Here is a 19,400-nt window from a genome sequence, read left to right as displayed (position 1 = left end):
AAAAATATCACAAACTTGAAAGATGTTTGCAAAGCAAAAAAAGAAAAGGAAAAAATAAAATAAAATAAAAACAAGAAAACAAAACAAAAAACAGGTTCAGGGAAGGTTCTAGAATCTTGCCAAAATTGGTGGGAATAAAACACTATATTGGGGCCGGCCCAAACACTCGATCTGGCGGCCACAGAGGGTATGCACGGTGTAGCTAGCGGGCGACCTATGCACCAAATAGGGATCGCGGGAAAAGCAAAGTTCGGTTCATTCAGTCCATGCCTTGACCTTACAGAACTGGGGCACGACCCACCGATAAAAAGGCTGCCATGGAACGGCCAATTTATAAAAGGGTTGCTCGGTACTGGCTCAAATACTTCGCCTCGCGGATTGCCCTACCATGCGAGCTAGGGAGGCTTCCCTAAAAAAGCGAGCTAGAGAGGCATCTTCTGCACAAAGAAAGGGGGAGCAACTAGTTGAGGAGTGCTTGTTCGCAGCCTTCCCAAGATTCACTTGGGGGTGGGCTGAGAGCGTTTCACTTGGCGCGTTCTTAGCCGCCGTCACGTCTCGCGCTCTCGGCGCTTTCTCCGCATTTTATTTTCAGCACGCGTGTCCTGTTTTTTTTTTTGCTTTTCGGTTTTTCATCAGTCTTTCTTCGATTTCGGACAAAAAAATATTTGTACGAAAAAACGCGTTTCCTTTTTTTCTTCCGTGAGAAACATGGTTTTGCTTCCGCAAGAGGCACAAATTTGTTTCCGCGAGAGGCACAAGAGACGGAAAAAAATTGTGTTACGTTTTTTTCTTTCATGAGAGGTACTATTATCCCTCTCAAAAACGAAAAAAAATCGTGTTTTTTCACTTTCACGAGAGATACAATTTTGCTTCCACAAGAGGCACAAATTTGCTTCTCCAAGAGGCACGGTTGTGCACCTCAAAAACGAAAAAAAAACGCATTTTTTTCCTTCCGCGAGAGGCATGGCCGTGCCTCTCGAAAACGAGAAAAAACGTGTTTTCATTTTACTTTTCTTTTATGAGAGGCATGGTTTTGCTTGTGCAAGAGGCGTAGATTTGCTTCCACGAGAGACACGAGGCACGGTCGTGCCTCTCGAAAAAGGAGAAAACGCGTTTTTGCACGGTTTTTTGGCCCGTTTTTTTTAAGAAACGGTTAGTCAAAACCTATCAACATAGAATTTATTTTTGAATATCTCAACGCGAGGAATCTAATGGTGAAAATGGTTCGAAATTTGAACGCAATGTTTAAGAGATAAACGGATCTACTAAAAAATGAAAAACTCCCATATTGTCACAAGTGACGCACATATAGTGCGCCACTTGTCGCAACCTAGGAAGGGCAAAGTGACCTTTGAAATAGGTACTTCTCAATTAGTGATTTTAGAAGAAAGGCGATTTTCTATTTGACGCTCTTTGCGTCTAACTGTCAAACGCACACATCACCAAACACTAAGCGAAAACGATGGGGCCAGCCCATCTAATAAGATAGCTAACGAGTAGATCACATCTAGTTTTGGAAACCTTCTAGAAGTTTCCAACCCTGGCTTCTACTGTTTTCTGGAACCTTCTAGAACGTTCCTGAACTGAGTGGACAAGTTCTTTGGTTTCCTTTTGTTTTTTATTTCTTGTTTACCTTTTTTTTCCGTTTCTCCTTCCTATTTTTCATTTTTGTTTCTTTTCTTTATGTGTTTTTTCAAAATTTCTAAACTTTTCAAATTTTATTCAGGATTTTTAAAATTTGTTTTCATTTAAAAAATCACAAAATTTAAAAACTTTGTTCTAGAATTTTAGATAAAAGTTTGTGTTTTCAATTTTTTTCTGTGATTTTCAAAAACTGTTCCAATTCAAAAAAAATGCAATTAAAAAAAGGCTCGTGATTTCAATTTTCGTTTGGGAGGTTCGAAAAAATATCCAATTTCAAAAAATATTCGCAAATTTCAAATAATGTTTGTATTTCAAATTTTATTCGAGAGTTTAAAAATGTTCACATTTCTTTAAAACAAATCTCATGTTTTCTAAATTTTATACAAGAGATTATAAATGTTCCTATTTTTTTAAACCGTTGATGTATCCAAAAGTTATTTTGGAATATAAAAAATGTTCCAGTTTTGTAAAAATGTTTGTGTTTTCAATATTTTTTTAGGAGTTTAATAAATGTTCCGTTTCCAAATATTATTTGCTTTTCAAATTTTTTTGAGTTTTTACAAATTTTATTTGATTTTTTTATTGTGTTTGCGGTTTCATAAAATATTCACATTTTTTTCACCATAATGTTTCGCGTTAATTTTTTTTAAAATGTTTGGATCTACATTCGGTTTGGTTCTTAAGTTTTTGCATTGTTTTCAACACAAGATAGCTTGCTAGGTTGACTGGCTAACAGCACTTTGTCGATCCCTGTGGAGTGCAAGATTTTTTTCGAGCAAACTACAGTTTTCGTTCTGTACTGGTCGTTAGCCACATAGGCCGGCCCAGTCGGGAGACCTGCCTATGCGCGCGGTCGACATTCTGCCGCAGAGAGCGGCAGATAGGAGCTCTCCCAAGGAAGTGTCTTGGCGCTAATCCTGGACATACGTCGGGCGGGCCATGTTTTGGGCCGGGCTTACAAAAGCCCGACCATCAACAACCCAACCGTAGCCCAGCCATAAGCCGAAGTTGGCACACACTGCCGAGGCCCAATACTGTTCCTTCCGCTCGTTCGCCGTACCATTGCTTTATCGTTCTTTTGTTCGATTTTTCGGCTCCCTGCACTCTTATAGTACGTAAAAAAAATTAAAAACAAAAAAGCTTACAAATGAAAAAATGAAAATATTTCATGAATTTTAAAAAACCACAAAATTCACGAATTTGACAAAAGTTCATGATTTAATTAAAAAAAGTTCACGTCTTGGAAAATTTCTTAATTTGAAAAAGTTCAAAAAAAATCATTAAATATTTAAAAAGTTCACAAAAGAAATTGAAAACGTTCACAATTTGAAAAATGTTCACGAATTTCAATAAAGTTTGGGGATTTGAAAAAAATCGCAGAAACAGAGAGAAAAATTCAAATTTTTAAGAAGTTCATGAATTTGATAAAAACAAAAAATGGACAAAGAAAGGAAATATAAACTAAAACCAAAAAGGGGAAAATAAAAAGAAAAATAAAAATAAAATAAAATAAATAACAAAAACCCATGATGGTGAAAGCATAGGAAAATTGAAAGAAAAAAAGCCTAGAAAAACCTTGCAGAATGTGAATTGATGGGAGAAAAACTAATTGGGCCGGTCCACATAGTAGTAGGGGGTGCGCCTGTTGCCGCTCCCCATCCTCACCTTTCGAGCGGGATATTCTTCTTATTTCGATGTTGTTGGTCGGTGGGGGCACCATGAAATTTGGCAACATGACTACCCTGTGCTTGTTGAATCCATGATGTCGTCACTCTAGGTTAAGCATGTCATCAAATTGTTGATGGGCGCACTAATGTGATCCTCGAAATCGATGTTTCAAGGATGGGAAGGGAAGATAAAGTCAACCCAATGTGCTCAAAGGCTCTGATCTTGTTGCATTGCTCTGGTGACTACTCCTTGGCCATGGTCGTTCTTCGCCCTCCATGTCTCATGTTGCTTTTGGCGGAGCCGCATACTTCTTTGGAAGCCAACGAGTTTGACAGGTCTGGCGCTCTGGTTGGGTTCCAAGCTCATGTAAGGTGTGTTTATGCTAGTGTGGCACGTGTCGAGGCACCACTAATCTCGGTGGATGAGTTTCTCACCAAGGTTAGGGAATTGTCATGTCCTATACTTGGGACCCCGGCACCGTCGCAGGTGACCGCATACTTCTTTGGAAGCAAACGAGTTTGACAGGTCTGGCGCTCTGGTTGGGTTCCAAGCTCATGTAAGGTGTGTTTATGCTAGTGTGGCACGTGTCGAGGCACCACTAATCTCGGTGGATGAGTTTCTCACCAAGGTTAGGGAATTGTCATGTCCTATACTTGGGACCCCGGCACCGTCGCAGGTGATGGCTGATGATACCTATCACATTGAGCAGGGAAGCGAAGTTTTGAGAAGAAGAACAATTTGTGCAACATCCGGACGACCAAGCGAGTAGGTTCATGGAGGATTTTGAAGGGTTGGTAAGGATGAAAAAAGACGAGGTCATAGACAACAATATGAAATCTCACCACATATTAATCCTATAAAGGATGTTGGAGATATCCACCTCTGTGGACTCCTCGAGGGCGAAGCACGCCTCCTGGCCATCCATTGCTAGGTGGCTTGCAGTGGGAGCCTCTCGAGGCGGCTCCGCGCCGTCTGATCTACTCGGACGGCAGGCGCCCAAGCGACCCAGCTGGAGGGTCCATGACAGATGAACCACATGTCACATGTGGAACCCATCATTGGGCGGCAACCGCCACAGACCCGTCCACTCGGGAGAGCCCGACCGGACCCACCCGTGGGCATCCTCGCTCACCATGCGACCTAAATATGCCCAAACGACGCAAACCCAAGCGACCCGCTGGGAGGTCCATGACGGGTGGACCACATGCACTCTTGGGCGAGTGACTTTATTTGTTCGGAGAACTCCTTTTGATTCGATAAACCCTGGTTCTCTAATCGAGAGAAATACATATTGCTAGATTACATCACTCTTACATTTGGGGGATATCCAACACTCTTACGAGAGAGCAAGCAACTATTGCCCATGATGTTAGGATATGATGGAGGTGGAGGTGATGTGGTGATTAGCCATGGGGGAGAAGGCAAGACTCACTCGTGATGAGGCAGCATGGCGGCTCCGCATTCATAGACACAACATCTTCGTCCACACCCATGATGTGAAGACTAGCTCTATCCTCTGCTTGTATGTTTCTCTCTTATCTTCATTGCGCAAATTTTCGCCCTGCCTCAAATTTCAGCATTCCCCGTCTTCATTTTCAGCCTCCCCTAACTATTGATGATTCAATAGACAAATTCACCAGTAATTTTGCTAACTTCTCGACTAGATGAATATACTAAAGAATTAAAGCTACAAATGAGTTAGCTCTCCTAGCATGCGTCTGAAGTACTTTGAGTGAGTCCTCTCCCAACTGACATGTGCCTGCTTTTTTATTTGGTTCATTACTGTTTTTTCTATGTGTTTTGCTACTGATTTTCTAATGCAGTACAAAAAAGATGTCCACATACACGCACATACGCTCACACATACGAACGCACGCACACATACCCTATCAGTATGAGCATAGTCGGCGCTTGAGATTGACGAAGTCACTGCAGGTGTATCCATAGTCAACATCGATGCCCACTGAGCCGGCACAACATCTTGAGATTAACAAAGTCGATGTAGGCGTCTTCGTAGTCAACGTTCATGCCCACATACACGCACATACACTCACCCACATGAACGCATACGCACGCACATCGTACTTCTGTGAGCACCTTCGAGATATTGAGCCGACACAACATCTTGATATTGATGAAGTTACTACAGACATCTTCATAGTTGATGTTGCTGCCCACATACACGCACCCATATAAACGCATACGCACGCACATCATACCTCTATGAGCACCTCCGAGATACTAAGCCATCACAACATATTGATATTGACGAAGTCACAGCAAGCGTCTTCGTAGTCGACGTTGATGCCCACATACACCACCCATATGAACGCACATGCACGCACATCTTACCTCTATGAACACCTCTGAAATACTGAGCCGGCACAATATCTTGATATTGACAAAGTCACTGCAACCATCTTCGTAGTCAACACTGATGCCCACATATATGCATATACACTCACCCCTATGAACGCAAACACAACATATCTCTATGAGCGCTTCTAAGATATTGATCCGAGACAACATCTTGAGATTGAAAAAGTCAACACAGGTGTGTTGGAAGTCGACGTTGATGCCCACATACACGCATATACTCACTAATTTTTTTTAAATAATACAATTTTTATATTAAATTTCAGAAATATTACGCCGTAATTATATTTTTTTAAAATATTATCCAGTTGGCCTACTGCTGGCCGATTGGATCCAGTCGGCCTACTGCTGGCCGATAGGCCCCCAGTCAGCCCACTGCTGGCCGATTGGCCTCAGTCGGCCCACTGCTGGCCGATTGGCACCCAGTCTGCTTCCTTTAGGCCGACAGGTACATATATCCATCTATCTGTTGAATAGGTATTTGAAAAATGTTGAAGAAGTATTTGAAAAAATGTTGATCATGCATATAAAAATGTTAATCAAGCATTTAAAAAAATGTTGCACAAGTATTTGAAAATGTTGAACAAATATTTGAAAACTGTTGAATAGGTATTTGAATAATGTTGAAGAAGTATTTTTAAAAATGTTGATCATGTATATATAAAAATATTAATCAAGCATTTGCAACAAATGTTGAAGAAGTATTTGAAGAAAATGTTGAACAAGTATTTGAAAAAAAATTGAACAAGTATTTTAAAAAATATTGATCATGTAAATAAAAATGTTGAACAAGTAAAAATGTTGATCATGTATATAAAAATGTTGAACAAGTATTTGAAATAAATTAAACAAGTATTTAATTTTTCTGAACAAGTATTTGAAAAAATAATATAGAAAGAAAAGAAAAAAAGAATGAAATAATGGAGAAGACCGGCTCAGTCACCTTTAGTTGGTCGCGATCCCTTTTCGAACCAGCAATTGGAAACTAATGGGGTGGTTAGCTGCTCTGGTGATTGCCATGGACACCAGACATCGATCCCCAACGCAGCTAATAACTATCCCACTAGCTTCTAGATGTTAAACTTTTTCTCGAATACTTGTTCAATTTTTAAAAAATACTTGTTTAACATTTTTTAAATACTTGTTCAACATATTTTAAATACTTGTTCAACATTTTTATATACATGATCAAGATTTTTACAAATACTTGTTCAACATTTTTATATACATGATTAATATTTTTTCAAATACTTGTTCAACATTTTTATATACATGATTAATATTTTTTCAAATACTTGTTCAACATTTTTATATACATGATTAACATTTTTTGCAAATGCTTGATTAACATTTTTATATACATGATCAACATTTTTTAAAATGCTTCTTTAATATTTTTCAAATACCTATTCAACATTTTTCAAATATTTGTTCAACATCTTTAAAATACTTGTTCAATATCTCTAAACTGCTTGATTAACATTTTTATATGCATGAACAATATTTTTTTTCAAATACTTCTTCAACATTTTTCAAATACCTATTTAACAGATAAATGGGTGCATGCACCTGTCAGCCTAGAGGAAGCAGACTGGGTGTCAATCGGCCAGCAGTGGGCCGACTGAGGCCAATCGGCCAGCAGTGGGCCGACTGGATCTAATCAGCCGGCAGTGGGCCGACTGGGGGCCAATCGGCCAGCAGCAGGCCGACTGGATCCAATCGGTCAGCAGTAGGCCGATTGGATAATATTTTTTAAAAATATAATTACGGCGTAATATTTCTGAAATTTAATATAAAAATGTATTATTTAAAAAAATTAGCCATATACTCTCACCTCTATGAACGCATGCACACATACCTTATCTTTATAAGCACCTCCGAGATACTGAGCCGACACTACATCTTGAGATTGACAAAGTCACCGCAAATGACTTTACAGTCGACGTTGATGCACACGTACACACACATACACTCACTCATATGATCCACATTTCATCTTCAGCTACTCTCTCTCCCCTCAAAATTGATTTATAATTTCTCATTTGAAGTGTATCTACCCTAATATATTCCTTCACCGCTATTTTTGAATAAAATTAGGATTTGGGTATGTTAGTGGCTAAAGTTAGAGATGCATTGTCTGCCTGCTTGCTTGGCACACTTCTTCCAGATACACAATTCTTATTCGCAATGTGTTGTGTGCAGGTCTATGGCGAGGAGGATTAGTCGTCTAGGACACCTTTGCTGCTTCGCTGATCTATCTGTTTGTGGTGCCCTTTATGTGTCCATCTCCAAATCTCAATAGTCTTTTGCTGCACATTTTTTCGTTCAACCCCAGATCCTCATCTCTAAAGTCAAGGATTAACTGGAGATAATCATGTCGTACACTTTAGATAATTCATGCGGACAGGTCATGTAGCTGTGCTCTTGAGCTCTAGGTGATGTTTTGTAGTAGAAAGTACACTGATCTACTGTGGAGCTAATTAGCCAATAGCAAGTTAGTCTAAATTTAGATGGTTATTTAGTTTACCTTCTCTTACATTGCATACAGTTGCAAGTAGCCTAGTAGCAAAGCTGCTGGATTTTAGTTCACTTATTTTTTTCCACGTGGTTTACAACTACTTCCTTCTTAAGATAGTTATCTTTAGGTTAGCTTTACAATTTTTACAAATTATATTTGTTTATCTCGATCTAGATTATCCAATATTTTCTTAAACGTCAACTTCACTCTATATGAAGAACATTCCATTCTCTCTTTGGCAATAATTCCTTTTAGTTATCAATTTTCTAATTTTAATTCTTGATGCTTCCGCCATGCAAAAGAACTAGGTATGAAAAGTTGTATCTTATGTAATACTAGAAATAACACAATTTATTTTCTCAGATTTCAAATGTATAGATGATTTTTTTTCAAGTGATCGGTTATCCATCATCTATACCAGCTACCACGCACGATACCAGAGGAATGATTTTATCGCCCTAAGAAGCAGAACGTGCCATCACCTACAGCCCTTTCCTCTCCCGGGACTTTCACAAAATGAAAAACGGGAGACATCATCATGTGCTCGACATTAGTTGCCCTGGTGTATATCCCAGAGTACTCCTATGGCCGATCTGTCACCCATACACAAAGGCTTTAATAATTCCATATCTTAAGGGTGTACCAACACATTGTTTTGATGCTCCCTATAAGTTTCTCCATCCCTCCTTCCACATGTTTTTAACAAGCATTTTCACTTCAAAGATGAATCTTCTTGGATTGATCAAGCAAACACATGCTTAAGTTCAGATGGTCTTTCTAGCATCGTCATGTAGTTAGCTAGGCATGCATGTTTGACACTTTCCAACTTTTTTTCATATGATGTCTTTGTCATTTGTATCCATTGGGAAGAATTAAGTATATTGATTATCATCTATTGTTAAAAGACAAATCTTGCCTGTTTGTCCATCTGAGCATTGTTGTGGCAATTTTTTTGTGTGCCCCGTTCTCTTACATGAAACAACAATATTCTAGTACTAGCCTTGATTCATTTGCTATTAAACACCATTTCTAGCAACTAAATCAGCAAGTTTGAGGGGGGAAATCTCTTATGTGGGTCAACGCAAAAATTGAATTAACATAAGGCTAGTTCTTTGGCAGCTACTTAATTTGGCAGTCAAGCAAATTTGATTTTTTTACAGAAAGAACTCTTTTTGGTGTTAGATTGCCTTGGATAATGAGTTTTTTTAGGTTTGATGAGTTTAATTATTAGTCTCTCTTATTTTATCTCCCACTGGTTAAGCAACCAGTAATATTTTAAGATGGCATAGGCACGCTTTATCGTGGCACTATAATTGGACCTAACTCCCCTATTTATTTCAGACTTGCGGTTAAGATAAATTTGATGTTTTGGTTCAATAAGTCGTAAACAAAACCATGGCTTAACATCTTTTTGTTCAAATATTTAGGGCCATAGAGAACGTTTAAATGATAATTGGAGCACATTGTGTTTGTACGACATAAGATTGTATTAGATTATGTTGTAAGCCACTATTTGCTGATTATGGCATCATTTGTGTGGGAAAAAAATCATGTTTACCAATTAGAGCTCTATAAAATGCCACGAGAAGGCAACTAAAGCTGACTTTTTGATGTCATTGCATAGGGCACCTCCAACACTTATAAGCACGAGTGTAGCTTCTCCATGTTGGCTTTTAATACATCCATTTTGTATCATATTTTTATGTTGATATTTATTGCATTATGGTTTTTTATTACACTTTATGATGTAATTATTATGCCTTTTCTCTTTTATTTTACAAGATTCACATGAAGAGGGAGAATGCCGGCAGCTGGAATTCTGTACGGAAAGGAGCAAATCTGAGATCCCTATTCTGCACAACTCCAAATGTCCTGAAACTTTACGAAGAATTATTATGGAATATATAAAAATTATTGGGTGAAGAAATACCAGGAGGGGACCCACCAGGTGGCCACAAGCCTAGGGGTGCGCCCTACCCCCCAGGGTGTGCCCCATGAGCTTGTGGGCCGCCTGGCCATCCTCCAGTGCCCATCTTCTGCTATATGAAGGGTTTTGACCTAGAAAAAAAATAGAGAGAAGACTTTCGGGATGAAGTGTCGCCGTCTCGAGGTGAAACTTGGGCAGAAGCAATCTAGGTCTTCGGCGGAGCGATTCTGCTGGGGAAACTTCCCTCCGGGAGGGAAAAAATCGAAGTCATCGTCATCACCAACGATCTTGTCATCGTGGGAGGACTAATATTCATCAACATCTTCACCAACACCATTTCATCTCAAACCCTAGTTGATCTCTTGTATTCAATCTTTGTCTCAAAACCTCAGATTGGTATCTGTGGGTTGCTAGTAGTGTTGATTACTCCTTGTAGTTGATGCTAATTGGTTTATTTGGTGGAAGATCATATGTCTAGATCCTTAATGATATTCAATACCCCTCTGATCATGAACATGAACATGCTTTGTGAGTAGTTACTTTTGTTCCCGAGAACATGGGAGAAGTCTTGTTATAAATAATCATGTGATTTTAGTATCCGATTGATATTTTGATGAGATGTATGTTGTCTTTTCTCTAGTGATGTTATGTGAATGTCAACTACATGCCACTTCACCATGGTTTGGGCCTAGGGGAAGGCATTGGGAAGTAGCAAGTAGATGATGGGTTGCTAGAGTCAGTGGCGGAGCCAGGATTGGCTGACACCCCAGGCGAGAAACTAAGGGCTAAAAGCTACCCAAAAAAACTCCAGTTTCAACGCATACGAAAGTCAATTTATGTTGCATAACTAATAATACACCAAACATAATATTCCATGGCAGCATTTGTTCCATGATTGGTCAACTAATAAAGCAAGATAAATCAAAAGACAATATGTAGCATATATAGATGATCCAAAAGATTAATACCAAATCAAAGGATTGGTTGATCTGACCCTCCCATAACAACATCTTCAATAGTCGAAGAAGCTAAACCTTGAATGATAAATTTTGAAATGCAAATCAGTGCATAATAAAGGAAGCAAAAATAGTTCATAATAGATGCAAAATTTGAAAACTTACATCCAGGACGAGGCAAAAGGCATTTGCGACTGCGATAACCTTGAAATCGCTCAATGATCTTTAATTCTTCAATACTCACAAATACATCCCGCTCAATGTAACATACCATTCTATGATTCATCCAATCATCACCCATTTTTTTCCTCAATCCAGTCTTGATAATGCTCATTGCTGAAAATGCCCTTTCCACTGTTGCGGTTGCAACAGGTAAAATCAATGCTAACTCAACAAGACGGTAAACCAGGGGAAAAGTTGTGTGCATATTACTTGTAACCATATTTATGGCAAGATGACCAAGGTCATTGCAATTCATCAAATGTGTATCAACTCTTGCTTCCTGAATGAATGAGTCTAGTTGGTTTCTAAGGACAAAAGTAACTTCATATGTAGAGAAGTCAGCAACATACATATTAGCAAGGTCTACTAGCTTGTCTTCATTATAATTGGCAAATGAATTCTTGGGATCAAGACAAGCAATGCATCTCAACAATTGAGTAGACCTTTCAGCAAAGCGGTTGTTTAACTCCACAATAAGTTGATCATGCAACACATTGAATATTTCATTTCTGAAATGATGGTTGTAAGTTACCAACTGCCCACCCCAAGTCCTTGAACGCCCATTAGCAGTTCTAGTATCTTCCATATTTGGCACTACAATGTTGTACTTGACACAAAAGTCTGTTACCTCTTTAAAGAGCTCACCCCAACCATTCTGCCTTATATTTTGAATATCACCCAATGTGGTTTTAATCAATCCAACAGCACGTACAATATTCTGATTTTTCAGTTGCAAGCATTGTGACAGATTGTTAGTCTTGCCCAATAATGTAATCATAAGATGCAATATGAGAACAAATTCAAAGGACTCCATTTGCTTTATCAATCCTGCGGCTGTGGTTCTTTGTGCAACATTATCTGCATCATTGTGTAGATTTTCTAATACCTTTAGAACTGGTTTCCACATCTGAACAAGACGACACAAGGTTTTATGATGTGATCCCCACCGTGTATCACCGGGTCTAGCAAGGTTAGTTAATTGGTTTTTTCCTTTTCCCACAAGAAGTTCCCCAGCCTCTATTTGACGCACTATTTCATCATGTTGCTCTTGGGCCAATTGATCATGTCTTTTACAAGAAGCATTAACAATGTTAACCACCATGCTTGTGTATTCAAAAAAATCCCTTACTGATGAACAACACTTGGCAACAGCAACAACCACTGATTATAACTGATGGGCAAAACAATGTATATAATGAGCATAAGGATTTTCCTCCAAGATCAATCTTTGCAACCCACGGAATTCCCCTCTCATGTTTGAAGCCCCATCATAACCATGTCCTCTCAAATTAGACATAGATAAGCCAAGAGTAGCAAACATACCATCCAAAGCTACCTTCTGTGAAGTTGATCTTGTGTCAGGAACATGCTCAACTGCCATGAATCTCTCAATCACCTCCCCTCGTTTGCCGAGATACCTACATAAGACAAAGGAGCATGATTAATATAAAACTTCAACAAAATCCACCTACAAGTCTACAACAACAAACACATACAATACGAGGAAAGGTACTAACCTCAAACACATAGCCATTTGCTCTTTCATAGATGCATCTCTGGACTCATCAACAAGTAAAGCAAATTTCCTATCTCCAATCTCCTCTATAATGACTTTGGTGGTCTCTTGTGCACAAGCCTTGCATAAATCCAATTGTATCTCATGTGAAGTCAGTAGATGGTTCCCTCCTGCATCACCAAACAATTTTTCCACCTTTGGGTCTTTCTTTATGAACAAGTCCAACAACTCTTTGAAGTTACCCTTATTCATTGAGCTAGCAGACTCATCATGACCACGAAAAGCAAGAGCTTCTAGTGTCAAAAACTTGACAATACCCAATATAATGAAGAGACGAGCTTTGTATTCTTCTTCTCTCTTCTTAGAACCCCTATCAAACACATGTGGCAAATTTTGTCTTTGATTTTTGAAATCATCATAATGTTGTCTAGATTTATTATGAGCACTATCATGCTTGCCAACATGCTGATTAAAAACTTTAGGTCCATCCTTCCAAGATTTAAATCCATTTTTCGTGAACGCCTCAACACCATAGTTTGCAGCTCTTGGTTGCTTAAATAGAAAACAATAAAAGCAAAAGGCTGCTTTTTTCAATGCTATATTCCAACCAGCCGCGATGATCATTATACCAGTAATCATGAAAGCTTCTACCATTTATCTGCTCATATGTATGATCAGTTGGTTGACATGGACCCATACTAATGTACTCCCTTCTAGCAAGATCTCTAATGTCCGCATCCAAATCCTCAATTGGTATTCTCTTACCAGGGTCTGATTCAATATCACCAGGTTTAAGTTGAGCCGTAACACCAGGGGCATTATCAGTTGTTCGAGTTGAAGGGCCTTTTTCTGCAGTTTCCGTGGTTCGAACTTGAAAAAATGAATTCAATGTCTTGTTTCTTTTACTCATCTTGCCTTCCTGTAACATTTATAGAAACAAAATTACTATCTGTCTACATAGGTTTCCACATCTAACAAAAAGTGGCATCAAGCAAACAATGGTGGCATCTAGCAATTACAGAGTACAGGAACTCTACCTAGTGAATCCTAAGTGAGGGGGCCATGCTTACAAGATTAGAATAGAGCTCCACGCCTCCAACGAACAGAGCTCAACGCTGCACTGTCTCTGTCCTAAAAGCTATACATCAGAATTCAGAAGTTCAGAATAGAGCTCCACGCCTCCACCGAACAGAGCTGTACATCGAACTCCAAGAAAACTAGGAAGCAAGGAAGGGATACCTTTGCTCTTGGCCTCTTGCTCTGCTGTCTGCTATGTGCTGCGGCTCGCCGGACGCCGGGTAGCCTGCCGCCTCGCCGAGGTCGCCGCCTCGTCGGACAGGGCAGCAGCCCGCAGCACCGCAGCGGCGCAACCTGATGCCGCAGAAGGGGGTCGAAGGGGACGGAGCTGGCCGGCAGGGTAGGCGGCGGGCGGCGCCTAGGGTTCGTCCAAGTCAGGGGAACGGGCTGCGGGTGGCTGGCTGGTTCGTGTTCGTCCAGACTCGAAGTAGACGCACAGGCAGGCCGCAGGCAGATGAGCCAGGCAACGGACAAGATGGGCCTCACGCCCCAGGCAGCCTTCGTTGTTCTACAGTATATTTGCTACAGTGTACGAGCGAGATGGGCCTCACGCCCCAGGCAGCCGCCTGGGCTGCCTGGGCCTGTCTCTGCCCATGGCTAGAGTGATATAAGCTTACACCCTAGTTTATGTGTTGCTTCATAAGGGGCTGATTTGGATCCACATGTTTGATGTTATGTTTAGATTTATCTTAATTCTTCTTTCGTAGTTGCGGATGCTTGCGAGAGGGGTTAATCATAAGTGGGAGGCTTGTTCAAGTAAGGACAACACCCAAGCACCGGTCGACCCACATATCAAATTATCAAAGTAACGAACGCGAATCATATGAGCATGATGAAAACTAACTTTATGACAATTCTCATGTGTCATCGGGAGCGCTTTTCTTTATATAAGAGTTCGTCCAGGCTTGTGCTTTGCTATAAAACGGATGGCCACTTTGCTTCACTTTTGTTACACTTGTTACTCGTTACCCGTTACGAATTACCTTACTACCAAACTATTTGTTACCAATAATTTCAGTGCTTGCAGAGAATACCTTGCTAAAAACTGCTTGTCATTTTCTTCTGCTCTTAGTTGGGTTCGACAGTCTTACTTATCGAAAGGACTATATTGATCCCCTATACTTGTGGGTCGTCAGCTTCCTACTTGAGAGTAGTTATTTGAAGATTTTAGAGTAAATGAAAAAAAGAATGTACTATCACAATTGGAGAGTCAAACCACCCGTGTTGCTAAATGGTCTCACTGTTTTAGCACGTCAATCTTTCATTTCACATTTGCATATGATAGCTTAGCCTGTAACAAAACTATTGGACTTCACTGGATCTTATTTTTTCATTAGCAAATTTGTATCATCTAGCCAATGCAATGTACCCCATAATGTTCAACCAAATATACTTATCCACTTATCCAACATGTGTACTCTGTTGTTGTTATAGTTTTTAAGCAGCAACAACAATTGTACAAATCAAGAGAAATTGCACGGGCGCGGCGTGTGGCCGTGCCTTCGCCCGCTAGTTAATGTTAAGTGAGCTCCGATTTGAGAATGGTTGCCTTGCCTGTCCATTAAATATTCAGAGTTGCTTGATGACCTTTTTGCTATGATGGGCAATTCATTTGATCGAACATAGTTCAACCACAAGTGACCGCCACTTCTAATAAATCCCTAACCATGTATTTTTTTAGAAAAGAAAAATTCCTAAAAAATTTCCATCTTTTTTCCAAGAACAAAATCCCTAACTTTTGCCATGTGCCCATTACAAATTCCTAAAAGTTGTCATGTTCTTTAGAGAACCAATTTTTAAAATCTATCATGTGCAATTTCATTATATGGTGCATGGCAGTTATATAATTTTTAGATCATGGCAATTTTACTATTTAGACCATGTTGTTTTATTGTATGTAGAATGTCACTTTCATTATGTAGACCATGGTAGCTTTATTGATTAGATCATGGCAATTATATTATTTATACCATGGTGTTTTTATTGTAGACATCATGGCACTTTTCATTAATTGGACCATGTTTAGACTATGGTTTTCTATTATAGGTAGCATGACAATTTTCTTTTTAAGATCATGGTAGTTTTATATAGATACCATGACATCTTAATGGCAAATTTACTATTAGACCATGGTAGTTTTATGATAGGTAGAATGAAACTTTTATTATTTAGATCATGACAATTTTTATTGTTGCTTCATGGCATTTCTATTAATTAGAATTTGGTAGTTTTATTGAAGGTAGTGTGACAATTTTTTATATCTTTTTCAAAGATTTTTTTCTCATGTTAATTTTGTTACATGTGACAATTCCGATTGAAACTCCGTCACATGAAAATTCTAGATGTGACAAATCACATGACAAATTCAAAACATAGAAATTTCAGATTTTTTTTCAAATTATATGGCAAATAGTGAACCATGGCAATATGAACACTGTTTTTTTGGAATTTCAAAATTGTCATGTGATCTTTACATACATTTTCAAAATTTGTCATGTTTATAGTGAACCATTTTTCTTTCAACTTTTCCATGTGAATCATTTTTTACTTTTTTTTTTGCAAAATCCATGCCTTTGATTTTAATAGGAATTTGATTGTTTTTCCTTCATGTTTGCCTATCATTAGTACAAAAAAAATTCTAAATTTTTGCCAAGCGGCATTTTTATTTTTTAATTGTTAGTGCTCAAAGAGAATGATGATTGGGTCTAGAGGCCTGGAAAAAGGCCTGTCCTGCAAAACGTTCGCTGGGGAGATGTTATCTGCAGCGAACCAAAACGTTCGCTGAGGGTTTGCTACGTGTAGCAAACCAAAATGTTCGCTGAGGGTTTTGCTTTTGCCAGCGATCGAATTGGTTCACATTGTCCTTCCCTGTGGGGAGCAACAACCAGATATTCAAGTCCTTCAAAAAAGGATGAAACACTTCGGAATTAATGACTTGCCCAGTGGACAAAGCATAAGTGTTTTCCTGTTTGCCTATTAAGTTAAAATCACCGACAACTAACCACAGTCCCACGTGGAGATGACAACCATCTCTCACGGTCCCTCCGGTCATTTTTAGTCTGTATATAGTTTTGTCCAAAATCAATGCATCTCTACTTTGACCAAACTTATAGAAAACAGTATTAGATTCATTACAAAATGTAGTTTCATAGTATATATATATATTTAATGTCGTAGATGTTGATACTTTTTAATATATATTTGGTCAAATTTTACAAAATTTATCTTAACATAAATCTAATACGCGGAGTAAAAAGGACCGGAGGAAGTATCTTTTGCAGAAAAATGATCTTATCCTTATCAACTTGGGGCGGTGATCCGCGGTCAAGGCCCATCCTCTTGCACTCGCGGTTGCTCAAGTTGGTGCGTCGTGAGGCGGACCGGTTACACGCACGTAGTAGCCCCCATCTCTGAACCCCCCGACCCCCGCGTCGTCCCCAGGGCGGCTCGGGGAACCCTAGGAACGCCGCCGCCGCCCTTCCCTCTACATCACGCCCCCCTCCCGCCGCCGCCGGATGAGTCCGCCGGGAGAAGCCCGCGCCGGAGGACGGTGGCGGCGGGGATCTCCGCGCGCTCGGCGGCCTAGGTCGCCGGCGTGAGCCCGTGGTTGTGGAAGTCTCGTCCTCGGCGTCTCCGGCCGGCGTGGCGGCTGCTCGGTGCGGCGTCCTCGTCCTCTCGCGGGTGATGGGCTGCCGGCTGCTCGTGGCTGCCTCGATGCGACGGTGTCCCGAGGTTTCAGATCTGGCCGTGGCGGGCTCGGCCGATCTGGCCCGTTGGCTTCGGCCGGCGGTGAGGTTGGTGGTCGTGCATGGTGATGGCGCCGCCGCCGCGCAAGAAGTGATTGGGCTGGTGGGTTCGCATGCTGGCGGCGCTGGGGTTCCCCCATCCTCGTCCGGCAGCGTGAGGGTGCGGAGGTAGGGTTGCTCCGGGCGAAAGCCGACGGCGCGATGTTTGCGGATGTCGCTCTCCTCCTAGGGGCCGTTGTGGAGTTCTCCGACCTCCTCCGCTCTCGGGTCACTTTCTTCGGGTGAAAGCCCAGGACCTGCGGTACAGGACTAGACGATGGCATGACATCGCTTCCCCTCCTGAGGGCGTCGTCTTGAAGATCGTGATTCCCTGCGTGCTTTCCCAGAGCTGGACTTGCACGACATCGCGGCAGGTGGTCGGCGATGCACCCAGAGGTGGAGCGGTGTTTCCTCCTCCGCATCGAAGACGGCGGATCTCGGCGGCGTGGCGCAGCGGAGACTTGGCGCCCGATGCGTGTAAATGGACTCGCGCAGGAGGAGGTGGCTGTCTGGCGTCATGGTGGCGTCGATGGCAGAGTGGCCTAACAAGGTAGAAGCCTCAATATCTGCTCTGAAGACGGACCTGTGGAAGATGACGGCGACGACACATGTGAGTGCGTCAGACCGGTTTGTGCCGCGGACCCGGTATGTGGCTTGGCTGGGGCTTCCGGCTTTTGATGATAGGTTTAGGTGAGTGGTCTGAGTATTTGGCCCAGCTAGCTTCCCTTCATCATATGGATAGGAGTAGTGGCATATGTTGCCAAGATGACGGATTCAGGCATATTGTTGTAATACTTTGTAATGTCAACGAGAATAATCAATAAATGGCCGCATGCATCTCCCAGATGCAGAGACCGGGGGTCATCCTCCTTTTCTAAAAAAAACGCACGCAGTAGCCCAAGTTGCTTGTTCCGGTGGTCCCTGCAAATCCCCAATGTCACAACGTATCAATCAAATTAGATAAGAGGGAAACATAGTCTTTAACCTGGTAAATGTAGGGCACCACTTCAAATCTCTCTCGAAAGTGCAAAAGAGCCAGATCATATTAGGAACCTGTTGACCGTGGAAGTACAAAGTGCAATGTGCCCTGTGTGTGAAGTATGTCACGAGTGACATAATCGTGACTTGTGATGACGGATGTGGTTGCTGCACCAGAAATGACGAAGCAAAAAACTACTGTATGATACATTAGCAGGTAAGAACAACATTCAAAAGAAAAATATGTTCGGAATTAAGAAAGAAGCAGTTGCGAGCAAACCCGGTCCTAGTCAGCCAACAAACCCTTCGAGAAGTTCTCGTGCTGTTGCCGCGGTCATGCCCATGCTGAGGACCGGCGTCTGGACAACGGCTGCGATATTGCAAACACGCAAAGCCGCAGAAATCTTTATGGAAAGAGAGAGGGACCAAACCCGGCCTATGCTCCTTCTCCCTGTGACCTGTAGCCGCTTAATTTGAACTGTCCCTTGTCAACTAGCCGGGGTAGCTAGCTAGCTCGATGTTGACATCGCCAACGTACATCCTTGCCGTATTGTGATGGTCCACGGCACGTAGCGCAGACCGCGTCCATGTGAAGGTGGAACGGTAGCGAGGCCTGAAAAGGTCAGCCGGCCACCAACCAAGCCCGGGCCGCGCGCGTCTGACCACGTACTGGTCGCTGGTTCAAATGCACATGACAATTCACCAGCAAATCTCAATATCCAAATGCCATCCC

The sequence above is a fragment of the Triticum dicoccoides genome, chromosome 4A, assembly GCF_002162155.2.
Source record: "Triticum dicoccoides isolate Atlit2015 ecotype Zavitan chromosome 4A, WEW_v2.0, whole genome shotgun sequence".
Lineage (NCBI taxonomy): Eukaryota > Viridiplantae > Streptophyta > Magnoliopsida > Poales > Poaceae > Triticum > Triticum dicoccoides.
The sequence above is the reverse complement of the archived record's forward strand: the minus strand, read 5'-3'. Positions refer to the sequence as shown.